The following is a 26,873-nucleotide window of genomic DNA, read 5'->3' as shown; positions in this document are numbered from 1 at the left end:
GGATTTCCCTGGTGATACAGTGCAGGGGACACAGGTTGGATCCCTGATCTGGGAAGATACCCCTTGCCTCGAAGTAACTCAAGCCCATGCATGGCAACTACCAAGCCCACACTCTAGAGCCATGTAACGTCAACTACTGAAGCCCATGCCCCTGGAGTCTGTGCTCTGCAAAAAGAGAAGCCACTGCAAGGAGAAGTCCTGGCACCACAACCAACAGTAGCCTCTGCTCACCATAGCTAAAGAAAGCCCGAGTGCAGCGACAGAAGAACCCAGCGAACGAAAAAGAAATAAAAAATTTAGTGCCTGGGACTTTCCTGGCAGTCCAGTGGTTGCGACTCCGTCTTCCAATGCAGGAAGCTTGGGTTCAGTCCCTAATTGGGGAACTAAGATCTGCATGCTGCACAACTTGGCCGAAAAATAAATAAATAAGTAAATAAAATCACTTCATTAAAAAATTAGTTCCTCCATCATATCAGCCTTCAAGTGCTTAAAGATCACATAACTACTGAACAGTGCAGATATATTTCCATCACTGCAGAGACTCCTATTGGATAACACTGAAAAAAGCAAGCGACTCAGGCAGTATGATCAACTCTTGATTTGAACTTGTAACTGGGGCACCCTGTTCAAATCGAGTGATAAGATCTCTCTCTGAGCCTCACATCTCTATAAAATGAAAATAAAAATAGGAACTACCTCATGGATTGCCACACAGAGAAAATGAGATAGGGTGTGTAAAGTCTGGCAGAGTACCTAGGAGGAACTTGGAAATGCTAGTAAAATTTGAGTTTAACCCAATTCTACAAGCCTGAAGGGCAAAGATATTATCCTTGACTCCTAAGTTTTTCAAGGATATGTATTTTGGAAAAGACAAGAGTTTGGTTAACTTTTAGTTGAAAACAGAACATTCAGAGGACGATGACAAATACCTGGATTTTAATTACTATTGGATTTCTTTTTTTTTTGGTAAAGAATCCACCTGCAATGTGGGAGACCTGGGTTCGATCCCTGGGTTGGGAAGATCCCCTGGAGAAGGGAAAGGCTACCCACTCTAGTATTCTGGCCTGGAGAATTCCATGGACTGTATAGTTCATGGGGTCGCAGACAGTCGGACACGACTGAGCGACTTTCACTTCTTTCTTTTTTACTTTTTAAAAAACTTTTGGCTGCATTGGGTCTTCACTGCTGTGAGGGCTTTTCTCCAGCTGTGGCGCGCAGGGGCTACTCTTCGTTGCGGTGCACGGGCTTCTCATTGCAATGTCTTCTCTTGTTTTGGAGCGCGGGCTCCAGGCACATGGGCTTCAGTAGTTGCAGCATTTCAGCTCAGTAGTTGTGGCACACGGGCCTCGTTTCTCCGCAGCATGTGTGGGATCCTCCCAGACCGGGGATTAAACCCATGCCCCCTGCGTTGGCAGGTGGGTTCTTTACCACTGAGCCACCCGGGAAGCCCACTCCTGGATTTCTTTGTTCCTGGTCTTTTCCCAGTGGTACCCATTTCACTAATGGCACCGCCACCCACAAACCTGATGAGTCGTCACTACACCATTCCCTTTCCCATCTTCTCTAGCCAATCCTTTTGCCTCCAAAATATTGTAGGATCTGCTTCCAAAACACTTTATCTGATCTCTTCCCCTCTCTTTGCGTCCCCTCCGCACAGAGACCATACAGGCTGTATCAAGCCTGGCCCGGGTGGCCATGTACTGGGTATAGGTTATAGTAGTAGAACAGCCTTGTGGAAGAGCACCTTTCCCTCTGAGGCAGTGTAAATTTTATATTCGTCACCGATGTCCTCTGGCAGCTGGCAGTAAAGTGTCTTCTTCTAATAAAAGTATTTTACCACAGTTTTTCAACAAGATGAAAATGTCTTGAGAAGTAGATGCCTCTTCTAATTTGCCCAAAGGTGCCATATGGGGTATAACATTTCTCTTTCACTTAGGACAAAATGCCAGCTCATCACCAGGTCCTACAAAGCCTAGCACAACCCAGCCTCTACTAGTCTGTCTCTCTTAAAACAATGCCCCTCTCCACCAAATTCCAGTGATGTTGACCTTCTGTTGTTTTGAAAATAGATCTTGTTCTGTGGGGTCCACTGCCTGAGCCATTTCTCTACCTCAGTTCAGTCTCAGTTCAGTTCAGTCACTCAGTCATGTCCGACTCTCTGCAACCCCGTGGACTGCAGCACTCCAGGCCTCCCTGTCCATCACCAACTCCCCAAGTTTACTCAAACTCATGTCCATTGAGTCGGTGATGCCATCCAGCCATCTCATCCTCTGTCGTCCCCTTCTCCTCCTGCCTCCAATCCCTCCCAGCATCAGGGTCTCTTCAAATGAGTCAACTCTTTGCATGAGATGGCCAAAGTATTGGAGTTTTAGCTTCAGCATCGGTCCTTCCAATGAACATTTCTCTACCTAGACAATCCCAAGTCCACCCCACCCTACCCTTCACAGAGCTGCAGCCCTCTGTTTTCTGTCAGGCCTCTGAGCCCTGAGAGAGCGCCCTGTATGTGTTTCCCTCTCAGTACCCGGAGGTCTGTCTGGAAACTGTAAGCTCCTAAAGGCAGGGCGCTCACTGTCTTGTTCTCCTTCTGTCCCCAGGTCCTAACAGGACAGGAGGTCAGCGATTGTTCATTTTAGCATCGTTGCCACCCCTTTCTACACTCTGCTCTGCAGATGGGGAGAAAACCTAGAACTCTGTTTTCCCCGAGGACTTTTCCCTGAATGGTTCCAGGTTGAATTCTGCCATTGGAGACACATATGTGAGATCTGAAAGGCAGAAGAAAAGGAGAAATCATTTCTCTCCAGTATAGCTTCAGGCAGCTCAGATAACAGGAGACTGTTTTCCTAGACTCGTGGAAAAATATGAGACAAACCTGAAAAAAAAGGCCATTCTATTTTCTAAAGGCGGGGGAGGGGGCCAAATTCTGAAAAAGGGCAGTAGAAATGTTCCAGATTAAAAGAGGCAAAAGAGACATAACTAAATAACTAAATGCAATACAGTCAGCCCTCTAGATCTGCAGATGCCAAGTCTGAGGATACAGGGGTCTGACTATTATGCCATTTTATACAAGGGACTTGAGCACCTGCGGATTTCAGTATCTGCACACGGCATGGTCGGGGAGGGAGGGCTTCCTGGAACCAATGCCCCCTGCGGATAAGGAGATATGACTGTATCTGACCATGTGCTGGGTCCTGAACTGATACTGAAAGGGGAGAATGCTACAGAGGATATCATTGGGTCAACTGACAAAATTGGAATGTGAACAGAAAACTAGGTAAAAAGTGTTATATCAGAGTTAAATTTATTGTTCTGGGCTAAGAATAATAACCAGAGAATATCCCTACTTTTAGGATATACATGCTGAAATATTTAGGGGTAAAGGACTATGATATGTATAACTTATCTGCAAATAATTCAGAAAAAAATTTAATATATATAACTTAGAGGTTAAATATAAGAGAAATCACCTATGTAAGTGATAAAGTAAATGGAGTAAAATATTAGCAGGTGAATTTGTGTAGAGTATATGCATATATAGGTATGATTTCTATTCTTGCAAAATGTAAATTTGAAGTTATTCCCCAAAAAAACAATAGTTAAAATATCTATATGATGAAGTATTAAATAAACTAAACCAGTCCATTCTAAAGGAGATCAGTCCTGGGTATTCTTTGGAAGGAATGATGCTAAAGCTGAAACTCCAGTACTTTGGCCATCTGATGCGAAGAGTTGACTCATTGGAAAAGACTCTGATGTTGGGAGGGATTGTGGGCAGTAGGAGAAGGGGACGACAGAGGATGAGATGGCTGGATGGCATCACTGACTCGATGGATGTGAGTCTGAGTGAACTCCTGGTGTTGGTGATGGACAGGAAGGCCTGGCGTGCTGCGATTCATGGGGTCGCAAAGAGTCGGACACGCCTGAGACTGAACTGAACTGAACCAAACTGAAACTGATTAATGCAAGACAAACTAGAATAATTGTCTTAAATATCAGATCTCAAAATAGGCCCAGACTGACAGCTACAATTAAAAAACAATGCATTTTATACTTTTTTTTTCTATTAGTAATTCACCAGTGAACAAAAAGTAAATTTACTTTCCTTGAAGAAGACAAGGAAAGAAAAAGACATAGCTCCTTGGCTATGGGAAATGACCTATCATGTACAAGGTGGCTTACAATGTAAAACACTGAAACTTTTTAATTACAAAGCCATATAAAAAAAAAAAAGCCATATAAAATGCTTAACTGTCCTTGGCAGGATTATGCATGATTCTCTTCCTTCTCTGTAATTTACCAATCTTCTATAATAAGTACATATTGTTTTATTTTTGTAAAAAACACTCACGGCATAGTCGTGGATAAGTATTTGAATGAAGTATGAATCATATTCAAATACTTGTACACAAAAAGACACAATGGCTGCTTTCTTTGATAGAAAAATTCCTAAATGATTTACATATTACCTTCTCTGCCAGTGGTAGGAAATTATATAACAAATGCCTTATTTCTCAACATTAACATCTGTAAATGGCAAATAAAACATTAATTTCAACACACAGTTATCAAGTAAGCTTACCATTTATAGAACTAGCTCAAAATAAGTATAGAATGTGCAAAGTTGGAACAAAAAATTCATCCGAAACTTTAAATCCATGTATTATCAAGGGAATCTACTTTAAAGAGCAACATATTTTTTCTAGAATACTTATATAAATAGATGGCTCATAGTTTACATGAACATAGTTTACAATAAGTTTATATAAAGAGAAAAAATTTAAGCATGATTCGTTAAAAATTCATTTTCAAATAAAAATTAAAACTTTTACAATTTGGAGCCAGACAGACCTGGGTTCAGATTCTGATACTGCAACATATTGACTAAATAACCTTGTGTAAATGGGTTAACTATTCTGCACCTCAATTTTCTTATTAGTAAAATTTGTAAAATATGAACAATAATCCCTGCTCCCTAGGACTATAAAGATTAGGGGTAATGTGAGTAAAGCACTTAGCAAATAACAGGTGCTCAGTACACAGTGGATGTGGTGTTAATAGTTGTAATAGTAAATGTTTTCCCTTTTTTTTTTGGACCTTACCACGTGGCTTGTTGGATTTTAGTTCCCCAACCAGGGATGGAACCCAGGCCCTTGGCAGTGAGAGCACCGAGGACAGCAAGGGAACTTCCAAGTTGTTGTTATTGAAATTATTAACAAAGTCAAAATTTTACCACTTACATGAAAAGGCAGGAAGTAGTATATTAAACCTTGTTGTGCCTGATTCACAGATCCCTGGCCAATACATGCAAAGAGACCTCCTCCATATTTGTGCTTCTCTGTACACTTACAACTGAGAACAAACAAGGAAAGCTCACAAGCAGCATACATCTTAAGTGACAAGTGGTCCTTCAGCTGCAGTCACCAGACTATGCTTCTCACCTGGTCTCCCTCGGACTCTGTGTGAAGTCACCCCCAACACTCTTCTGCAGCCTCTACTGCCCACGCCACCCACAGGTTTCTTTACTTCTTACTTTTTATCTTTCTTTCTTTACTTCCAGCCACCAGGCCTGGTAGGCACCAGGACAGGCAGGACAGATAGAACAGGTTCTAGAAGAGAGGCAAGGTGGCTGGACCAAGAGAAAAGGTCCAAACTCCTTGCAGCACAGTTGCCTTGCTCCACTGCAACCGGGCCTCAGCACACACAGTCAGTGCCCATTTCGTTATGACTCACGCATAAGGAGTCCAAATTTGGCAGTGAAACTGAGTGGCAAGGGAGCCAAGGCTTCCAAGGAGCAGGGAACAGAGCAAGAGATACAGGCTCACAGCAGGACTTGGTGCAGAGGTCAGAACTCCTAAGGCTTGGAAAGGATGTTTTGATCTGGAAAACACTGCAGAGCTTTTTGATGGTAATGCAAAGTTATGAATGGCCTCATCCCATCACGCAGTACCTTCCTCCAAGTGCTGAACTTTTTTCCGCTTACTTTTCCTCCATAGCATCTCCAGCATATCTTTTTATTTTCTCCCAGCCTCTACTTTTCTGTAGGAGGATCCTGATACACAGTCTCCTTTCCTAGAAATGGAGTACTGTCTATGTACACATGCGTGCTTAATCACTACAGTAGTGTCCGACTGTTTGTGACCCCATGGATTGTAGATCGCCAGGCTTCTCTAGCCATGGGATTCTCCAGGCAAGAATACTGGAGTGGGTTGCCATGCCCTCCTCCAAGGGATCTTCCCAACCTAGGGATAGAACCCTCATCTCTTAGGTCTCCTGCCTGGGCAGGCAGATTCTGTACCACTAGCGCCACCTGTGTCTATGCATGTGTCGTCGCTCAGTCGTGTCTGACTCTTTGTGACCCCATGGACTGTAGCCTACAAGGCTCTTCCGTCAATGGGATTTTCCAGGCAAGAGTACTGGAGTGGGTTGCCATTTCCTTCTCCAGGGGATCTTCCCGACCCAGGGATTGAACCCCGGTCTCCTGCATTGCAGGCAGACGCTTTACCCTCTAAGCCACCAGGGAAGCCCTACGTCATGTCTGACTCTTGCGATCCCATGAACGGTAGCCTTCTCGGCTCCTCTGTCCATGGGATTCTCCAGAAAAGAATACTGAGATGGGTTGCCATTTCCTTCTCCAGGGGAACTTCTCTACCCAGGAAGTGAACTCAGGTCTCCTGCACTGCAGGCAGATGCTTTACCAACTGAGCTATGTGGGAAGTCATGTCTATGTATAGAAATACAAATATGTACATCATCATGGATTTGAAGACCAAAATAATCCACAGACATCTTCCACTTGAGGAAATGGTCCAGGTGGGAAGTGAATTAGCCTTATTTACTTAAACGGCAATTCACTCGTTTACTCAAAAACTACTCTTGACTGCTATAAGCGAGGAATTGTTCTTAGGGTGGAAGATGGCATAGGGTATATAGGGAAGACAAACAAGGACCATGTACATTCCAGCAAGGGGAGAAAAGACAGGTAATAAACATGACAATTGCAGACAGGGATAGAACGCAGTAAAAGAAATACACATGGGAAGTACCATGACATCACCCAGGACTATTTACAGTGTTGTTCTTGTTGTTAAGTCACTAAGTTGTGTCTAACTCTTTTGCAACCCCATGAACTGTAGCCCGCCAGGTTCCTCTGTCCATGGGATTTCTAAGGCAGGAATACCAGATTGGGTTACCATTTCCTCCTCCAAGGGATCTTCCCAACCTAGGGATTGAACCCATGTCTCCTCCATTGGCAGACATTCTTTACCACTGAGCCACCAGGGAAACCCAGTGAGGGATACTTTAACGTCATAATATTCATCAACCCCACCACCATTACTCTTCCTTGCAAAGGACAGTTGGTAGCTTCTCAATATTATGTAAGTCACTGTGCAAACATCTTTAAAACGAGTTTCTTAGATGAAAGCCACCACCAACTCCTCCCACCATCGCATACTCTCAACCAGATTACTGCCCCTAAACTAATCTTCTATAAAAATTTTGGAGCCATCTACAGAGTTTTCAATGGAAAATAATTGGCTATTTTAGAAAGGATGATTCATTCAGCCTTGCTAAGGAGATGACAATTGCACTGAAGGATGAGAAAGAGGTAGCTCTTGAAAGAGCTAGAAAAAAGATCAGTGTGGCAAATACATGTGTGTGCTCAGTCATGTCCAACTCTTTGCAACCCCAAGGACGGTAGCCTGCCAGGCTCCTCTGTCTATGGGATTTCCCAGGCAAGACTACTGGAGCGGGTTGCCATTTCCTCCTCCAGGGGATCTTCCCAACCCAGGGATAGAACCTGTCTCTCGAGTCTCCTGCATTGGCAGACAGGTTCTTTACCACTAGCGCCACCTGGGAAGCCCAGTATAGCTCAGGGAGAAGCAGACGTATCAAGCTTAGTGAGGTAGACAAAGGCCCTAAGAGTTCTTACCTGAACCAGAAGGGCTCGAACTGAAGGTGAAAAGCAGAAGAGTGTGTTGTTGTTGTTTAGTTGCTACATCACATCTGACTCTTTTGGTACCCCATGGACTGTAGCTATCTATTACAATGTGAGGAAGACACTAAATTTGTTTATATGGCATGATAACTATATAAAATCAGGAACAGAAGACAATAAGGAAATTTATGAAAGGTTAATTGTTGTTCTACTTTAATCTTTCTAATACTTCCTGCAATTCCTATTCTTTTAATTAGCTTTATTGCTGTTGTTTAGTCACTAAGTCATGTACAACTCTTTGAAACCCCATGGACTGCAGCACACCAGGCTTCCCTGTCCTTCACTATGTCCCAGAGTTTGCTCAAACTCATGTCCATTGAGTCAGTGATGCCATCCAACCATCTCATTCTCTGCCATCCTCTTCTTCTCCTTTCCCAGCATCAGGCTCTTCTCCAAAGAGTTGGCTCTTCATATCAAGTGGACAGTTTTGGAACTTCAGCTTCAGCACCAGTCCTTGCAATGAATACTCAGGGTTGATTTCCTTTAGGATTGAACTGGTTTGATCTTCTTGCTATCAAAGGGACTCTCAAGAGTCTTTTTCAGCACCACAGTTGGAAAGCATCAATTGTTCGGCGCTCAGCCTTCTTTATTGTCAAACTCTCACATATGTACTTGAGTACTGTAAAAACCATAGCTTTGACAATATGCACCTTTGTCAGCAAAGTGGGGTCTCTGCTTTTTTCTTTTTATTTTTTTAATATTTATTTATTTGGCTGCTTTTTATTTATTAAATGGGCTTTCTTTGCAGCATGTGGGATCTAGTTCCCTGACCAGGGATCAAACCCAGGTCCCCTTCCTGGGAGTTTGGCATCTTATCCACCAGACCACCAGGGAAGTCCCATTATCTCTGCTTTTTAATACATTGTCTAGGTTCGTCATAGCTTTCCTCCTATGGAGCAAATTTCTTTTAATTTCATTGCTGCACTCAACATCCACAGTCATTTTGGAGCCCAGGAAAAGAAAATCTGCCAGTTTCCATTTTTTTCCCATCTATTTGCCAGGAAGTGATGGGACAGGGTGCCATGATCTTGGTTTTTTTAATGCTGAGTTTTAAACTAGCTTTTGCATTTTCCAGAAAAACATCTATTTCTGCTTTATTGACTATGCCAAAACCTTTGACTGTGTGGATCACAACAAACTGGAAAATTCTTAAAGAGATGGAAAAAACAGACCACCTGACCTGCCTCTTGAGAAATCTGTATGCAGGTCAAGAAGCAACAGTAGAACTGGACATGGAACCACAGACTGGTTCCAAAATGGGAAAGGAGCACGTCAAGGCTGTATATTGTCACTCTGCTTATTTAACTTATATGCAGAGTGTATTATGAGAAACGCTGGGGTGGATGAAGCACAAGCTGGAATCAAGATTGCCAGGAGAAATATCAATAACCTCAGATATACAGATGACACCCCTTATGGCAGAAAGTGAAGAAGAATTAAAGAACCTCTTGATGAAAGTGAAAGAGGAGAGTGAAAAAGTTGGCTTAAAGCTCAACATTCAGAAACGAAGATCATGGCATCTGGTCCCATCACTTCATGGCAAATAGATGAGGGAACAGTAGAAACAGTGAGAGACTTTATTTTGGGTGGCTCCATAGTCACTGCAGATGGTGACTGCAGTCATGAAATTAAAAGACACTTACTCCTTGGAAGAAAAGTTATGACCAACCTAGATAGCATATTAAAAGGCAGAGACATTACTTTGCCAACAAAGGTCTGTCTAGTCAAAGATACGGTTTTTCCAGTAGTCATGTATGGATGTGAGAGTTGGACTAGAAAGAAGGCTGAGCAACAAAGAATTGATGCTTTTCAACTGTGATGTTGGAAAAGACTCTTGAGAGTCCCTTGAACTGCAAGGAGATCCAACCAGTCCATCCTAAAGGAAATCAATCCTGAATATTCATTGGAAGGACTGATGCTGAAACTGAAGCTCCAATACTTTGGCCACCTGATGCGAAAAGCTGACTCATTTGAAAAGACCCTGAGGTTGGGAAGGATTGAAGGCAGGAGGAGAAGGGGACGACAGAGGATGAGATGTTGGATGGCATCACTGACTCAATGGACATGAGTGTGAGTAAACTCCAGGAGTTGGTGATGGATGGAGAGGCCTGGAGTGCTGCAGTCCATGGGGTCGCAAAGAGTCAGACATGACTGAGCAACTAAACTCAACTGAACTGAACTTGCACTCTCCTCTTTCACCTTCATCAGGAGGCTCTTTAGTTCCTCTTTGCTTTCTGCCATTAGAACAGTGACATCTGCATATCTAAGGTTATTGATATTTCTCCTGGCAATCTTGATTCCAGCTTGTGATTCATCCAATCCAGCATTTTGCAGGATGTACTCTGCATGGAAGTTAAATAATTAGGGTGACAATATACAGCCTTAACACACTCCTTTCCCAATTTGGAACCAATCCATTGTTCTACATCCGGTTCTAACTGTTGCTTCTTGACCTGCATACAGATGGGGAAACAGTGGAAACAGTAGAAGATTTTATTTTCTTGGGCTCCAAAATCACTGCAGACAGCAACTGCAGCCATGAAATTAAAAAAACTTGTTTCTTGGAAAGAAAGCTATGACAAACCTAGACAGCAGTGTGTTAAAAAGCAGAGACATCACTTTGTCAACAAAGGTGACATAGTCAAAGCTTCCCTGGTGGATCAGATGGTAAAGAATCTGCCCGCAATGCGGGAGACCCGGGTTCAATCCCTGGGTTGGGAAGATCCTCTGAAGAAGGAAGTGGCAACCCACTCTAGTATCCTTGCCTAACCTACTCTAGTTTCCTTGCCTGGAGAATTCCATGGACAAAAGAGCCTGGCAGGCTACAGTCTAAGGGGTCACAAAGAGTCAGACAGGACTGAGCAACTAACATTTTCAACTTTCATAGTTTTTCCAGTAGTCATGTGTGGATGTAAGAGTTGGACCCTAAAGAAAGTTGAGCACTGAAGAACTGATGCTTTCAAACTGTGGTGCTGGAGAAGATTCTTGAGTCCCTTGGACAACAAGGACATCAAACCAGTCAGTCCTAAAGGAAATGAACCCTGAATATTCATTGGAAGGACTGGTATTGAAGCTGTAGCTCCAGTACTTTGGCTAACTGATGCAGAGAGCCGACTCTTTGGAAAAGACCCTGATATTGGGAAAGACTGAGGGCAGAAGAAGGGGACAACAGAGGATGAGATGGTTGGATGGTATCACCAACTCAGTGGACATGAGTTTAAGCAAACTCTGGGAGATAGTGAAGGACAGGGAAGCCTGGCATGCTGCAGTCCCTGGAGTTGCCAAGAGTCAGACAAGACTTAGCAACTGAACAACAACAAAAGAATGAAGCCCAGGAATTTTATTTGATAATTGAAAAAGTGATGTACTTTCTCCTGGGAACATGAACAAGGAATCACATAACCTCAGGACTTTTGGTATCTATCGAAGGACCATGAAGGATGTCTCCCTGGGACGCAGATCACATAGTGGAAGCCAGAGAGAGGAAAAGAAATGAGACCTTGATACTGACAAGCCTCATCTACAGCCTGAACCACCTCTGGCCTCTTTAGGTGAGTTAATGAATTCCCTTCAGTGTTTAGGTCAGTGAAGCTGGGTTTTCTGTTGCATTCAACCAAAAGACTCCTAATTAATAATACGAACACAATGACCCAGCCACCTCGAGTGAAAAATACACACATTTTTTACTTCAAAATATAGTTAAACTGAATTCAAAATGTATAGAGCATAATCACCATAAAAAGAACAACCCAGCTGGCAGTTGAGCAAAATCAACATCTGCAGCATCTAGAAAACATTTTCACAATTGAGAACACTCCAGATTTCCAGCTGCTGAGGAGTGTCATTCCTCAAGTGTTGACTGGTTGGCATCTGCCAGGACAAATGACCATGGGCAGCTCTCTGCACTCCAAGCTTTTCTCAAAACCATCTGCCAAGCAATCGGGTTGGACGCCACTGAAAAGAAACCTTGGTGTCTTGTGAAAACCTCATCCAAGGCCTGACCACCCCTGAATGGAGAGCAGGCAGACAGAAAAACTCGTGTGGAGTCAGAGGCTTCTAACTTCTTGCCGTGTGGTTTGAATGGGGAAGTCCGAGTATGTGCTATGCAGCTCCAAACAGCGTGACTGAGTCAACCTAGAGGCTTCAAGGTAACATAAAAAGGGGAAATGGAGGAACATTTTTAAATCCAGGGAGTCATATTCTCCCTTTCATTCATATTTCTAATTCTCCTGTCCTCTTACCACATTTGAGCAACTGGAGAAGCCTCCAAGATAGGATGATGTAACAACATAAAATGTCAAGGGAGAACTTCCAGAGATTATGGAGTGAATGAAACACGTGGTTTGTGGTCTTCTCTATCATACAAACCCATCTTCTCTTGGGTCACCATATTTTCTTTTTTCCTCTCTACTTGGTGTTAACAAATACTAAGACATTAAAAGAAGAACTTTCTAGGCTTCTGTGGTAATGATGGGTTAAGGAGATCCATTAAATGCAAAAAAAGAATTTTTAAAGACTTAGCAGTTTGCAAGATGGGCACATGATTTGATAGGTCCTTCAAATGCAGGCCTATCTTGATATACACTTTTGCTTACTGCAAATCTCAGAAGGGCCTTTATGTTAACTTTTGGGTAATGTCAGAAGCCCTAGTCTCAAGGTTAGTTTTATAAATCTCCATGAACTATCAAAGAAAGCCGTATCTGCCTTTTTTGTTGTCGTTGCTATTTTGATCTCACAGCAAGAAAAGAATGTAGGTGAAGGTAAGAGCATAATCCTCACCTGTATACACAGAATGAAAGAAGGCGATTCTAGAACAGTGGAGGAAAATATACACAGAAAGTGGGCAAGATGACTCATAAGTACAGGCACTGAAATAGCTCAGCTTTTGTATGTGGTGTGACACGTCCGCCAACAACTAACTAATGTCACAGAATACTGAATCACTTGGGCCTAGATTTGTTTAGCAGCTCCTGTCCAGTGCACCTACGTATGTAGTTCCTGCCTCTGACTTTCAGCAAAAATGGCTATCAGTCTGAGGGGGTGGGAGGGTGGGGGAGCGGCAGGGCGGTCACCCACTGGTCAATGCCAGGGCACCAGCTGCCCTTGCTTTAATGAGGTCCCCCTCACTTTGCCTTCCACCTACCCGTCTGGCGAGCACCAGGCGTTCAGAGGCGGAGCCCCAGGGCCCCTGCTGAGGCTGAGGGTGGCCCCCTGGGCTCTCCTTCCCTCTCCTGCATGCCCGGCCCTTTCCTCTTTCCAGCCAGCCCCGCGTGTTTCATCTCTGGCTCCATTTGGCTCCGTTGAGGCTGAGGATCCACATCCGCTTGTTTCACCCGGTCTCTGCTCCTCACTCACAGAAGCACATGCGTCCTTTCCAAGTCAAGGCTTCACGGAGGACTGGTTCAAGAGAGCACACGGGGAAAGAACAGCAAGTGTGGGGACGCCTCAGGGCTCAGGAAAACTTCCCAGGGCCCCATCTCTGGAGTCCTGGCTCCCCCAGACATCCCTCGGCCTCTGCACACCCTGAGTCCTTGGCACTGACCAGTGCCAGGAGGACAGGGCTCACCTCTCTCTGGTGTGGGGCGGGGGACGGCTGAGAGCCCCACATTCCTGCCTCCTCTCCCCCAAGGCCGATGCATTCCTGGGCCTGCAGTTCCAGTCAGGACCGAATGACGGAATCAACTGGTATCCCCTCTGACATCATTTTCTGAAGTTGAAAATTCACTTTTCCGAGGTGTCCTCAGACCAAGGACACATCTTCCTATGTACTCCCTACTCCATAGAAAAACAACTCTCTGCAGGCCTTTCCTCACACAGCTCACAGTAGAGCACAGTCGGGCGGTCTGTCTTCAGACCTTACTCCGTCACTGGTTTGCTCCCTGCGTGCTCTCGGGCACACCATGGAACCCCTTTAAGCCTCGGTTTCCTCGCCCATGGAACTGTGGTAAGGTCTCAAAGAGATAGTCCACATAGCACTCATTTTGGAACACGATTATAAAGAAAGCTGAGCGCCGAAGAATTGATGCTTTTGAACTGTGGTGTTGGAGAAGACTCTTGAAAGTCCCTTGGACTGCAAGGAGATCCGACCAGTCCATCCTAAAGGAGATCAGTCCTGGGTGTTCATTGGAATTGACGCTGAAGCTGAAACTCCAATACTGTGGCCACCTGATGTGAAGAGCTGACTCATTTGAAAAGACCCTGATGCTGGGAAGGATTGAGGCCAGGAGGAGAAAGGGGCAACAGAGGATGAGATGGCTGGATGGCATCACCAACTCAATAGACATGAATCTGGGTGGACTCCAGGAGTTGGTGATGGACATGCCAGGAGGCCTGGCATGCTGTGGTTCATGGGGTTGCAAAGAGTCAGACACGACTGAGCGACTGAACTGAACTGAAGAATTAACACCAGCAAAGAGCTCTACTCAGTGCTCTGTGATGACCTAAATGGGAAGGACATCTTTTAAAAGAGGGGTGGGGGGAGGTATATGTGTATGAACAACTGATTCACTTTGCTGCACAGCGGAAACTAACGCAACATTGTAAAGAAACCATACTTCAGTAAAAATTAAAAAAAAAAAAAGAATTAACACCAGAACTCTTGCCAATATCTGGTAGCCACACTCCCACACGTAGAGGAATAATGCCTGGCATGGCAGGAGCCTCCTGGATTTTGCTCCATCATTGCAGCTGGTGACTGTTCTGACCAGTTGGCACCTTGGCAACCATCCACCAGTTGGCAACCATCCATGGTTGCCAAACATTTTCAGTCTTCATGCTGGTTGTACTGTAAGTACTGAAAGCTTAGTCACCTAGAGAAGTATGTGCTAATGGGTCTTTAAAGTGTGGGCAAGGTGAGACAGGAATCGCAAGCAGAAGGGATGGGATGGGATGGGAGGGAGCAGATGGTAATGTGGCTTTTGTCTGTACCATGATAGGCAAACAGGATTTAATGGCTTGCAGCCTAATACAGAAGCTCAGGAAGACTGTTGTATCTGTGGCTACCCATAATGAATGACCATGAACTGGGCTTAAAAACAAAAGAAATTTATTCTCTTACAGTTTAGGAAGCCAGAAGTCCAAACTGCCTCTGCAAGTCTTGGCAGGGCCATGCTCCCTCTGAAGATTCTAGAAGAGCATCCTTTCTTGCCTCTTCCAACCTCCGGTGGCTGCAAGTATTCATTGGCTTGTGGCAGCATCACACCAATCTCTGCCTTCCTCTTCACATGGCTTTGCTCAGTGAGTTTCTATGTCTCAAATCTCCCTTGGCCTTTCTCTTGGAAGGACATCTGTCACTGGAGTTAAACCAGGATGATCTCATTTTGAGAGCCTTAATTATATCTGCAAAGACCTTTTATCAAGATAAGTTCAATTCACAGGTTCTGGGGGTGAAAACTTGGACATATCTTTGGGGGGGGCACTATTCTCTACTATCACCCCACTGCAATTATACACAAAAGCAGAAGCCTTTGCACATAGATGGCACTTAATAAACACTGTAGCTGATACATATCTTCATTGTGGTTGATAATTTTCAGAAGACTGTAATTCTATGACATGGAAGAATGTGAGGTGGAAGCCTTGGTGCCTACCCAGAAATGCTCCCCAGAAGCATTCTGCTGCTCTGCTGTAGCAGGGAATCTGTCTCCTCATCTTTTCCAGCTTCTGGAAGCCACCCACATTCCTTGGCTCTTGGCCTCACATCACTCCCTCCTCCACTTACCATCACATCTTCTCTCTCTCACTCTGACCTTCCTGCCTCCCTTTGATAAGGATTCTCACCCAGATAGTCCAGGATAATCATCCTACCACAAGATCCTTCATTTAATCTTATTTGCAAAGCTTCTTTTCTGTACAGTTGGGTTCCAGGGATTAGAATGTGAACATTTTGAGGGGTTATTGTTCTGTTGACCAGAGTTGGGAACTTGGGTTTCATTCTAAGAGCAACAGGACCCAATGGGTTTCAAGGAAGGGATTGAAACCAGCAGAACTAGTCTATGATACAAGCAGAAGAATCATACTAAATAGCAGAGACAAAAGGACTAGCCATGACCAGAGGGTTTTAAAGTTTAAAAGCAACTTATACAACACATTTAAACTTATAAGCTAGCTGGCCATGTGTAGAAAAACTGGTTTGGGTCCTTGGAAGTTTTTGTGAAGCCCCGAGTCCCAGGATGCCTTTGGTTATTATTACAGGTGGACCAGATGACTATTCGGGTCAAGATTCTACGCCCATGATGAGGAGGCCAGGTGTATGTGTGCCTGGGGGTAATGCTGTTTTAGTAGACACAGTTCCTGTCCAAGTGTTGTCCCGGAGAGAAAGATACGGAAACCAATTCAGGAACAAGGAAATGGTCAAACAGCCATTGCAAGGAATGCTGTGAAACTTTCAGAAATCCAGAAGTGTGGATCACGTTGATTGCCAGAAATGCTTTATTAACACTAAGTACAAAGAGTACACAGAACTGTTTGTATGGATTACATGTGTGTTTAAAGAATATGTAAATCACTAAAAATTTTAATAAAGGTTTAACTTCTCTCTAAAGTTTGGGAAGTTCATTCCAACACACCTGGGCTTCTGGCAACAGCTTCCTGTCTCTGATCTTGCTCAGAATTGCTCAGAATGCCTTCCAGAGACTCCTTTAGGGTCGGCTTTCCCTGCTCCTCTCTTCATTGGTTTCTGATCCCATTTCTCCCTGCTTCCACTCTCTTTACAGCCTCCCTACTACCTCATTTAGATGATCTGTTAGAATAAAGCTCCTGAGCCCACTGTCTGGTCCAGGAATCCTGGCTCGCCCTTCACAGATACAGGTGAGCAGGCTCCCTGCCTGTGTCACTCAAAGTCAGACCAGCCAGGCCAGCCAGCAGGTTTCAACTCCAAGTAGGGATCAGAGAGACAAGATAATAATTCCTTTCCAGAAACACATTGCCTGGAAAAGTTACAAGTTATTTACCAACTAGTATAAGAAAAATTGTGCTCAGTGAGAAATTTTTCATAGCAACACAAATCTTAGAGCTGACACTGAATATTGGGATCCCGAAAGGATATTATCCGATGACACCTTGATGAGGAAAATGAAACAAACATCAAGAAGCCCAAAATGTCCTTCAGGAGACAGGACAACAATATGGTTGTGATGTACAGTTGTCCATTGCATCACACCATACAGCCTGGCACTGGGGGGCAGGGCAGAATAGGGTAAAGATTCAAAAACGCAAGCATCCTGAACTCAGATTTTCTGAGCTCCAGCTCCAGCTCTGCCACTGATGCTTTTGCACAAGTGATTTAACCACTCTTTATCTTAGTTTCTATACCTTCTCAGTCTGGATAATAATAGTACCTTACTTTATTGGGTTGTTTTGAAGATTAAATGAGTAAATATATAAAAGCACTCAGAACAGTACCTGGAATGTAGCAAGAACTCAATGTGTGTTAGCCATTATTATTTTTACTGAAATACATCCAACACTGTACATCACTGACATGGAAAACTGCTTAGATAACCTATCTGGCTTCTCAAATAAGTGGCGCCCATGAACCAAAGCTCACAGAGCACTGCAGTTTTATCTCCTGATATAAGCTCCACGAAGGCATCTTGACGGTAGCTGGACTGAAGCATGCTCTGTCTGGCGCATGGTTTGTTGGTGCAGCAAGATGCTAATGAGATCACAGGGCAGAAGAGTGAAGTCTCCAACCATCTCTCAAGCATAAGCCACTGGCCCGAAGCACATCTGGTGACCATTACTGAGTATTATTGGACTATTGATCTCCTTATTGGGGAAATTACACAGCCATAGTCAACATGTTAGGTCTTTAGGATCCCATTCCTGAACACATAAGAATGCATTTTACCACCACCCAGGGGATTGGATAAGGATAATTCAAAGAAAATAGGAAAAGAATCCATATAAGAACATGTTGATACACAACTTTGAATTGCTTGGAACTGAGACAAAATATCACATAAAAAGAGGCAGAGACAGACAAACATGCATAATCTTGGATAAGTCACTTTTCATTTTACCAGTTTCGGTTTCCTTACTAACCAAGAGGTGGAGGTGTAGATGGTGACCTAGATCAGCCTACTGGAAGACCAAATGCTTTCTTATGTGAAACACCCAGAATCTCACATAGCACATTATTAGAAAGACTATCTTAGAAGATCTGTAATAAGAAGTATCCCATTTACTCTGCCCCCTGAAACTTCTAATCCAATTCTGAGAATATAAAGAAATACTATGCTGTAGAGAAAAAAAACAACCATAAGAAATTAACATGTGATACAGTATTATTAACTAAAGTACAGATTTTTTTCAAATTTCACAAAATTTTTTGCTAGTGTTCACAAGGCTATGGTTTTTCCAGTGGTCATGTATGGATGTGAGAGTTTGACTGTGAAGAAAGCTGAGCGCTGAAGAATTGATGCTTTCGAACTGTATGCAGGTAAGAAGCAACAGTAAGAACCAGACACGGAACAACGAGCTGGTTCAAAATTGGGAAAGGAATTCGTCAAGGCTGTGTATTGTCACCCTGCTTATATAACTTGTATGCAGAATATATCATGCAAAATGCCTGGCTGGATGAAGCACAAGCTGGAATCAAGATTGCCAGGAGAAATATCAATAACCTCAGATATGCAGATGACACCACCCTTATGGCAGAAAGTGAAGAGGAACTAAAAAGCCTCTTGATGAAAGTGAAAGAGGAGAGTGAAAAAGTTGGCTTAAAGCTCAACATTCAGAAAACTAAGATCATGGCATCTGGTGCCATCACTTCATGGCAAACAGATGGGGAAACAGTGTCAGACTTTATTTTCTTGGTCTCCAAAATCACTGCAGATGGTGATTGCAGCCATGAAATTAAAAGACACTTACTCCATGGGGGCCGAGTGGTAAAGAATCTGCCTGCCAATGCAGGAGACACAGGTTCCATCCTTGGGTCAGGAAGATCCCCTGGAGTAGGAAATGGCAACCCACTCCAATATTCTTGCCTGGAAAATTCCATAGACAGAGGAGCTTGGCAAGCTATGGAGTCTCAAAAAGTCAGACACGACTGAGTGACTGAGCACACACACAAAAATTACTAGCAAATTCCACTTTCTAACCTTTTTGTATAAATACCCTGATGCTGGGAAAGATTGAAGGCGGGAGGAGAAGGGGACAACAGAGGGTGAGATGGTTGGATGGCATCCCCAGCTCAATGGACATGAGTTCAAGTAAACTCCGGGAGTTGGTGATGGACAGGGAGGCCTGGTGGGCTGCAATCCGTGGGGTCGCAAGGAGTTGGACACGACTGAGAGACTGAACTGAACTATGAGGACCATAGGGCTTTATTGTGTGTGCTATAATCTGATGTTCATAAACATAAAAGTGGACATTCTAAAATCTTTTTGCATGGTGATTATAATGGACCACTGCAGCAATGCTTAAATGCAAAGGTAAGACACCTATTGTCATTTTATTCTTTTGAGAGTTTTAGAAATAGACCAGTCTTTGCCTGGACCTTTCTAGGCTGTACTTGGTAAGTATTTACCAGCTCCACCTAAAAGAGTACAGATAAGTGTGGTTGAACCAGGCTACCTGGAATGACAGGGTAGGCATCAATCAGGTACACTTCCTCATGAACAGCTTTCCCCAGCACCATCGGAATAAATTTCCAGTAAGTTGCAGGGCAAGATTTCCAGCAAGTTCCATTGAAATAGCATGACAATGACTTGTTCCTCCATCAGAGAGACACAGCTGTGCCCTTTCCAACAAGGTCTGGATCCAGCTGTAGGTAAGGAGATGGAAATGCTTCGGTCTTTCTCAGATGCTCTGTCAGCCCTGGGGCAGGATTGCTCCATATACCCACTCTCCCTGCATTCTTTAGGACTCTACTTTTCCCTAGCCAATCTGATGTTTAACATACCCTGCTATAGTTAATAATTTTTTTTTCACTTTTTTAAAATTCTTATTGAGATGCAGTTGGTTTTAGATGGACAGCAAAGTGAAGAATTCTGTAGACTGAACTTTAACCTGTTCAAATGATCTTGTGACTTCTCTCTCCTGGTGGGACCCTGAATGACACAGTTTGGGCTGGGGGGTGCGGAGGGCGGGTTGGCGGGGATTAGGCCCTGACGACACTGGCTGGGCTAGAGCCTGCTCTTCCTCTGGACTTTTCAGTTTTGTAGGCCAATACATTTTTTTTCCTTAATGGATCCCTGTTGAACTAGGTTTTCTGCTTCTGGCAAATTAAAGAATCTCGATTACATAAGCCACAAAAGGAGAAGGAACAATTAAAGGAACAAGAAATTTTTACCTGGGAAAAAAGTCACCTTCCTAGAAGGCAGTATGAGAATCATTTCCATTTCCATTGTGTGAAACAATTTGCATATTATGATCAGTTTGAATTATATGACCATAATATAATTTGTCACCTGATGACCACACGACGGAGCGACTAACACTAACTAACATAATTTGTCATCCGATGACCAAATTAGAACCAATGGGTAGTAGTTACAGAGAGACAAAATCTCAGTTCACCATGACAGCATAAGGGAAACTTTTCAGCAATTCAGTATTCAAAAGTGGAATGAACTGCCTTGTCCTTTGGGAGGGCTCTGTCCCTGGAGGGGTTGGGGTATAAGAGGTGGGTGAGTCACTCTCAAGTATGCTATGGAAAGGATGCTTGCATTGGGTAAGATATGCAACTAAATGACCTGTAAAGTCTTTCCCAAGTCTAAGATTCTACTGTGAGATTGTGGAAATTCCTTAGCCCAAATCCTATTAGTCAGTCCCAGTTAAGAGAAAAACCAGACAAGGGCAACATTGTGCGTTATGTGAACCACTTGGGATTGGAACTTCAGTACTGCCAGATGTTATCATCAGATGCAAAGAAAAGGGACTAAGTCACCAGATAGGGGTGTTTAAATAGATTTCTTTGCCCTGCTGAGAACACAATGTCTTGCATGAAAAACAGGAAAGCAATTACTGTAAATAAAATCATTCTAAAAATAAACATATTAAAACCTTGGTTTTAATTTGGTTCAAGCATATTTACCTGATTCAGATTGCTTGAATGAGAAGGTAAATGAAAAGTACTCCAAGATCCGGCTTCACCCAAGGTATGGAACATTAAGCTGGGAGGCAGCCAACATTGACTCTATTCCTGCTTTTTATAGTGAGCTTGGGGCAAGGGGGAAGGGAAGAGAAAGAAGGAAAAGAACTTGATTTTGCTGAGGTTTGGCTTGTCTAAGTACAAGAATCAACAAAACAGTAGTCACACCTACATCGCAGAGTATGTGAAAGTTAAACAGGAAATGCCTGCAAAAATAGAAAACAATGTATTTGTCTATGAACATAATAGATATTTTGAGTCAGAATCTTTCAATGCAGAGGTTTCTGGGAATAAATTACACTGAAAGCTGCATTATTCAGCCAATATTTCCCAACACCTTCTGAATTAATATAACTTCTAAAGTTATCTCAATCAAAACTAGCCAGTTCTAGCATGTAGGACAAGTTGGTTTAACATATACCTAAAAAAAGAAAGAAAGAAAGTGAAACTAAAGCATATTAAAAAAAAATCAGAAACACAGTGTACTCAAAGACATAATATATTCAGGAAGTCAGAGGCAATGTTGCATCTGACTATATACGGAATAGTCCCCTAGACCAAACATTTCAGCAAATCAGATCATTTCCTTTTCACTATCGACCTTTTTTTTTTTCCCTTTTCTTTAAGAGGAAAAAAAGAATTCCAACCACAGCTCCATCACAGGTTTTATGGAGCAAAACTTGCTTTCAAGTTTAATTACTTAATTTGTCCTTCGATTTACTATTGTTTCTTCTATTTATTCTTTGCATGCAGACCGCATCCTGAGCAGGAAATCATTTTAAAACCTAATTCTTACAGATATCCCCATTTCAAGGACATTTGATTTATTTACACAGACTGAGGGAAGGCAGGAATTGATTAGGAGCCAGGAAAGGTAGGGACTGCCCCTGGATTGAACCTTTACAATTGACTTCCCTGATCAATTAAAATCAATTTCTAGGTCAGGTGGACCCACCCATATTTAGTTCACTCCAAAGCCCCGTGTATGACTTAGGGATTGTTATCTGCAGCCCAGACCAACACAGCAGAGCCTCAACACCCTCTGTCCTAGAGGAAAACGGTCTGGGACAGCACAGTTGCAGAGATTCTCCTGAAGCCTGGAGCAATGAAAGAGGTACCAGAGGAAGCATTAGAGGCCAAACTTCCACTAATAGTTTATTTAATAGGCACTTGCAGACGCTCTAGTATAGGTAATGCTTTAGAGGCAAGGAGACAGAGCAAGTGGCTAGGAATGAAGAGAACAGGTGGGGTGTGCCTCTAGCAAATCCCAGTGAGAAGGCTTGGGCTCTGTAACCTGAGGTGAAGAGACAGGAGGGGCAGAACACCTAAGAGGAGCTCTCCTCTCTGGTTAGTGCAGGGAAAGTACTAGGAAGCCTTCCTAGGCCACACCTTGCATAAACCATGGAAGTTTTGGCCAGGCAGTGGAAGGGAAGGCGTGCAGAGAATGTAACGGCAATCACCACGAGCACGGCCATCTTTGTCGGCCAACACAGAAACCCAGGAGAACTGGTCGGGCTGGCGGGGTCCCATAGGAACACGCCTTGAGAGGGAAGCCACTTTCAGGGGAAATGGGTCTCTCTGGATTAGAGAGTTGCCCTCACAACGTTGGCAGTATTGTGGCATAGACATGAAGAGAGGCCTCAAGGTTTGAGGTCACCGCATTGGGGATGGCTCACGCTGCAGTTTAACATCAGCACTGGCCTCTTGTCACATGCTCAGAACAAGACATTAAACATGAGCATGTATCTTCAAAGGTTTCGAGGACAGAGACACGTTGCTCCTTTCTTAGCACACAGTCCTAAGGAAGGGCTTACTGGAAAATGAGGCCCTGGGAGGAAATAGGATTTTAGGATTCAGGGATTCTACCCCACCTTCTCAGTGGTAAAGAATCCACCCGCCAATGCAGGAGCTGCAGGTTCCATCCCTGGGTGGGGAAGATCCCCTGGAGAAGGAAATGGCAACCCACTCCAGTATTCTTGCCTGGAGAATTCCATGGACAGAGGAGCCTGGAGGGCTATGGTCCATGGGGTTGCAAAAACACTGGATGTGACTGAGTGACTGAACAACAACAACAACCCCTCCCCGCCCCCCTTCACCACAACTAGAAGTTTGGCTCTTTCCTTCTAGTGGGCGAGGATGGGGGTGCACTCCAGTCCCAAAGAAGAGCATGACCAGGTCCAGGTACCACGTAGTTCAGTGCCTGCTGCAGAGATCACAGCACACAGAAGTCATGTTAACCCCTGAACAGATGAGTCAAGAGTTGAAGGGGATGGGAGGAGACAAAACCAGGTCTCTGCCTTGTTACCAGAGCCTCTGAAGGAAGATCGGCCGGCTTCTGTTCTCAAGTCACAAAGTGAAAAGTATTCCTCTCAGTGGGTGCTTTCAGGTTAAAAGCAACCCACACCCAGGTTTCCTTACATTTAGTCTAAATTGGCTCAGCTGGTAAAGAATGAGCCTGCAATGCGGGAGACCTGGGTTTGATCCCTGGGTTGGGAAGATCCCCTGAAGAAGGAAAAGTCTACCCACTTCAGCATTGTGGCCTGGAAAATTCCAGGGACTGTGTAGTCCACAGGGTCGCACACAGTTGGATACGACTGAACGACTTTCACTCTGCTCACTCACTCAGTCTAAATTGGCCCAAACAAGAAATGGTGACAGTGAAGCCAGAAATCTTATAACTCTCTTAGGAAAGATAGTATTTTTCATACCTGTGGGTTCTTTTGGTTTCCCTGGTAGCTCAGATGGTAAAGCATCTGCCTGCAATGCGGGAAACCCGGGTTCAATCCCTGGGTTGGGGAGATCCCCTGGAGAAGGGAAAGGCTACCCGCTCCAGTATTCTTGTCTGGAGAATTCCATGAAAGGGAAGCCTGTAGGCTACAGTCCATGTGGTTGCAAAGAGTCTGAGCAACAAACATGCATTAACGGTGGTAGGTTCTTTTGTGTTTTATCACACTTGGAAAAAATGTAGACTGATGGTGCACACGTTTATCATTATTAGGTGCTCTCAGAAAATTGGCTAAACAATAGAGTAGTCAACCATTTTTCTTTTGTTTCTATTCTAACAAGTGTAGCTTCTCTACCAAAATAGAAAAGTGAGAAACCATATGATCGTATTCACCTTATTTTGTCAAACAAGTTTCAACAATTGTTAATTTTATGGGGTTATTTAAAATATTCTACAGAATGTTGCTTACTCATAAGACTTTATATGTAAGTATGTTTATGGACAATTTTAAAATTAAAAAAAATGAAAAAACATACAGAACATATTGCAAAATGATGCTGGTGAGACTATGTATTGATATGAGAGATCTAATATTAATTAAAGAGAGCGGTGCACAAACCTCTATAATATGCAGTGTGATTTTAATTTTAAATAAATATTATGTGCTTAATTAAAAATCATAAGGGTGGAAAATAGAATGGTAGTTGTCAGCGGCTGGGGGGAGGGGAGAATGAGGTGTTAGTGATGAACAGGTATAGAGTTTGTTTCAGTTGCACAAAATGAAAGAGTTTTAGAGATGATTGGTGGCGAGGTCTGCACAAGGATGTGAAACTACCTAATGCCCTGAACTGGACACTTAACAGTGGGTAAAATTATAATTTTATATATATATATATATTTTTTTTTTTTTTGGCTGTGCTAGGTCTTAGGTGGGGCACACAGGATCTTTAATCTTCATGGTGAAATGTGGACCTTTAGTCGTGGCATGCAAACTTTTAGTGGGATCTAATTTTCTGACCAGGGATTGAACCCAGGCCCCTTGTACTGGGAACACAGAGTCTTAGCCACTGGACCACCAGCAAAGTCCCTAAATTTTATGTTATGTACATTTTACTATAATTTTAAAAATTATATATCCAAATTAAAAGTCTAGACAAAAATACAATAAAACTCCAGAAGTCATTATTTCAGAGTGGTGGAATTATAGATGGTTCATTTTCTTTATGATTTTCCACAGCAAATATGTTTTAATAAAAACATAATTTAAAACACCTCTCTTCAAACTCCAGCTTTCTTAGATTTCTCAAATCATCAGTCTACTTAGCAACTTCTTCAAGATTTCCCCAAGCACAGCTACTAGGCCTTCTTCTTCTTGGGACACAATCTGTAGAATTTCCCATTCAGATTTCATAGAATTAGAAAAACCGATCTCCCAAATAGTCCAAGAGATTTCAGTTCCATCCTTATAGTCATCATGTCAATTTTTAATTCAGAGGGTGTGGTCACTATACCCATAAAGTTTTCCAGCTTCTCCATGGCCTTTGCCCACCTAATTTTCTCTGCATTTTCTCCCATCTCCTCCCTCTGTGGTTTAAGAATCACGGCGACAGATGAGGTTTCACACCTTTCGCCATGACTGCCGTCAGTTCACTGAGTCATTATACTGTGCTCTACACATCTCTCCTCAATTCTGAGCACTCAAGCTGTAATAATAGACATTCTTTTTTTCCTTTTTTAATCTGTTAAGAAAATTTACTTTGGGAAAGCAGAACAGTCCTGATCAGCATATCATTGCTAAAGCACAAACTGCTCTCACCTGAAACTCTTTGCAAGCAAGGAGTTGTCGGAAATAAAGGACTACCATTTCAATAAATGAATCTTGGAAGGAAGTTCTTTTGTGAGCACATCAACTTCCAAAAGTTTAATTTTCATCTCAGCATCAATAATATAAACATTATTGTCGTAAAACTATTAAAAGATAAAAATATGAAACATTATTTTAACAACTGCATAGCATTCTACATCTATTGTTGAACATTTCCATTGTTCCTAACTTTTTCCTTTTATGGTAATGGTAATTATGCCATTACTAATAAGGGAAGTACTTTCAAATTCTCAAATCGAGATGTCGTGATTTAATCTTTGTTATGCGTTCTTAACTTCATTTCATATGCAGTCAAGGACTGTGGCAGAGGCAATTTTCCATTTGGAAATTTGGGAAATAATGCATCATATATTTTGGTCATTTCCCATGAATCCTTGTAAAGAAGATTCTCTCTGAGTCTATAAGGTGCTTTGAAAAGGGAAAACATATCCAGCCACATGTAAAAATGGGAAAATGAGTTTGTTCCTGGACCCAAGGGCTCTACGATCTGCAAAGTTTAGGTGACTCTTACCTCCCTGTCTGGAGAAGGAAATGGTAACCCACTCCAGTATTCTTGCCTGGAGAATCCCATGGACGGAGAAGCCTGGTAGGCTACAGTCCACGGGGTCACAAAGAGTCAGACACGACTGAGCGACTCCACTCACTCACTCACTCTACCTCCCTGTCAGGCCTTTTTAGATGGGATCCCACCAGCATTGCTACTGATGAACAATGCCGCCAGAGACTACTCCATCTCCAAGTGTGCAATATCTCGGCTTCCACTTTGGCAACTGCAATAACAGTAATAGCAGAACCAGCTCCGTCCTGCAGCTTTCCTCACATGAAATCCTCAGAATTAGAGTTGCCTGCTTTTGGTCCGTGGAGTCTCAGATACTGACTGAGATGGAAGCTTTGGGGAAAAACAAAAAGATCAATGTGGACCAGGGGCTCAGAGAAGATGATAAAGGTGAAAAGGTCACAACATGATCCAGTTTGGGTTAGATAGTTCCAATACTTTGGCAAGATGTTTATACTTATAGTTATTATTAAGACATGTATCTTAAAATTTACTGGATGACTATAGTCTCCACTACTTACTAGCTCTGCAGTTTCCACATCCATAAAATGGGAAGAATAATGCTGGCCTCTTAAGGTTATAGAGAAGCCTAATGAGTAATGTCTGCTTAATAATATT

At 43.1% G+C, this 26,873-nt stretch overlaps 1 long non-coding RNA gene across 1 annotated transcript; it reads right to left on the bottom strand.

The window, feature by feature from the left end:
- Nucleotides 1-19,297: 19,297 nt before the first annotated feature.
- LOC147359062 (uncharacterized) lies at nt 19,298-21,615 on the bottom strand. The gene is made up of 2 exons (XR_015140500.1): nt 21,033-21,615; nt 19,298-19,760 (listed from the first exon to the last, which is right to left on the bottom strand). It is a non-coding gene; the product is annotated as an uncharacterized LOC147359062 (long non-coding RNA).
- Nucleotides 21,616-26,873: the final 5,258 nt, after the last annotated feature.

Source organism: Bos grunniens, chromosome 14 (assembly GCF_055505025.1).
Source record: "Bos grunniens cultivar Pamir isolate PY7600 chromosome 14, Bosgru_T2T1.0, whole genome shotgun sequence".
Taxonomy (NCBI): Eukaryota; Metazoa; Chordata; class Mammalia; order Artiodactyla; family Bovidae; genus Bos; species Bos grunniens.
Note: the sequence above shows the minus strand (reverse complement) of the source record. Positions and strands in the feature narration are given on the sequence as shown.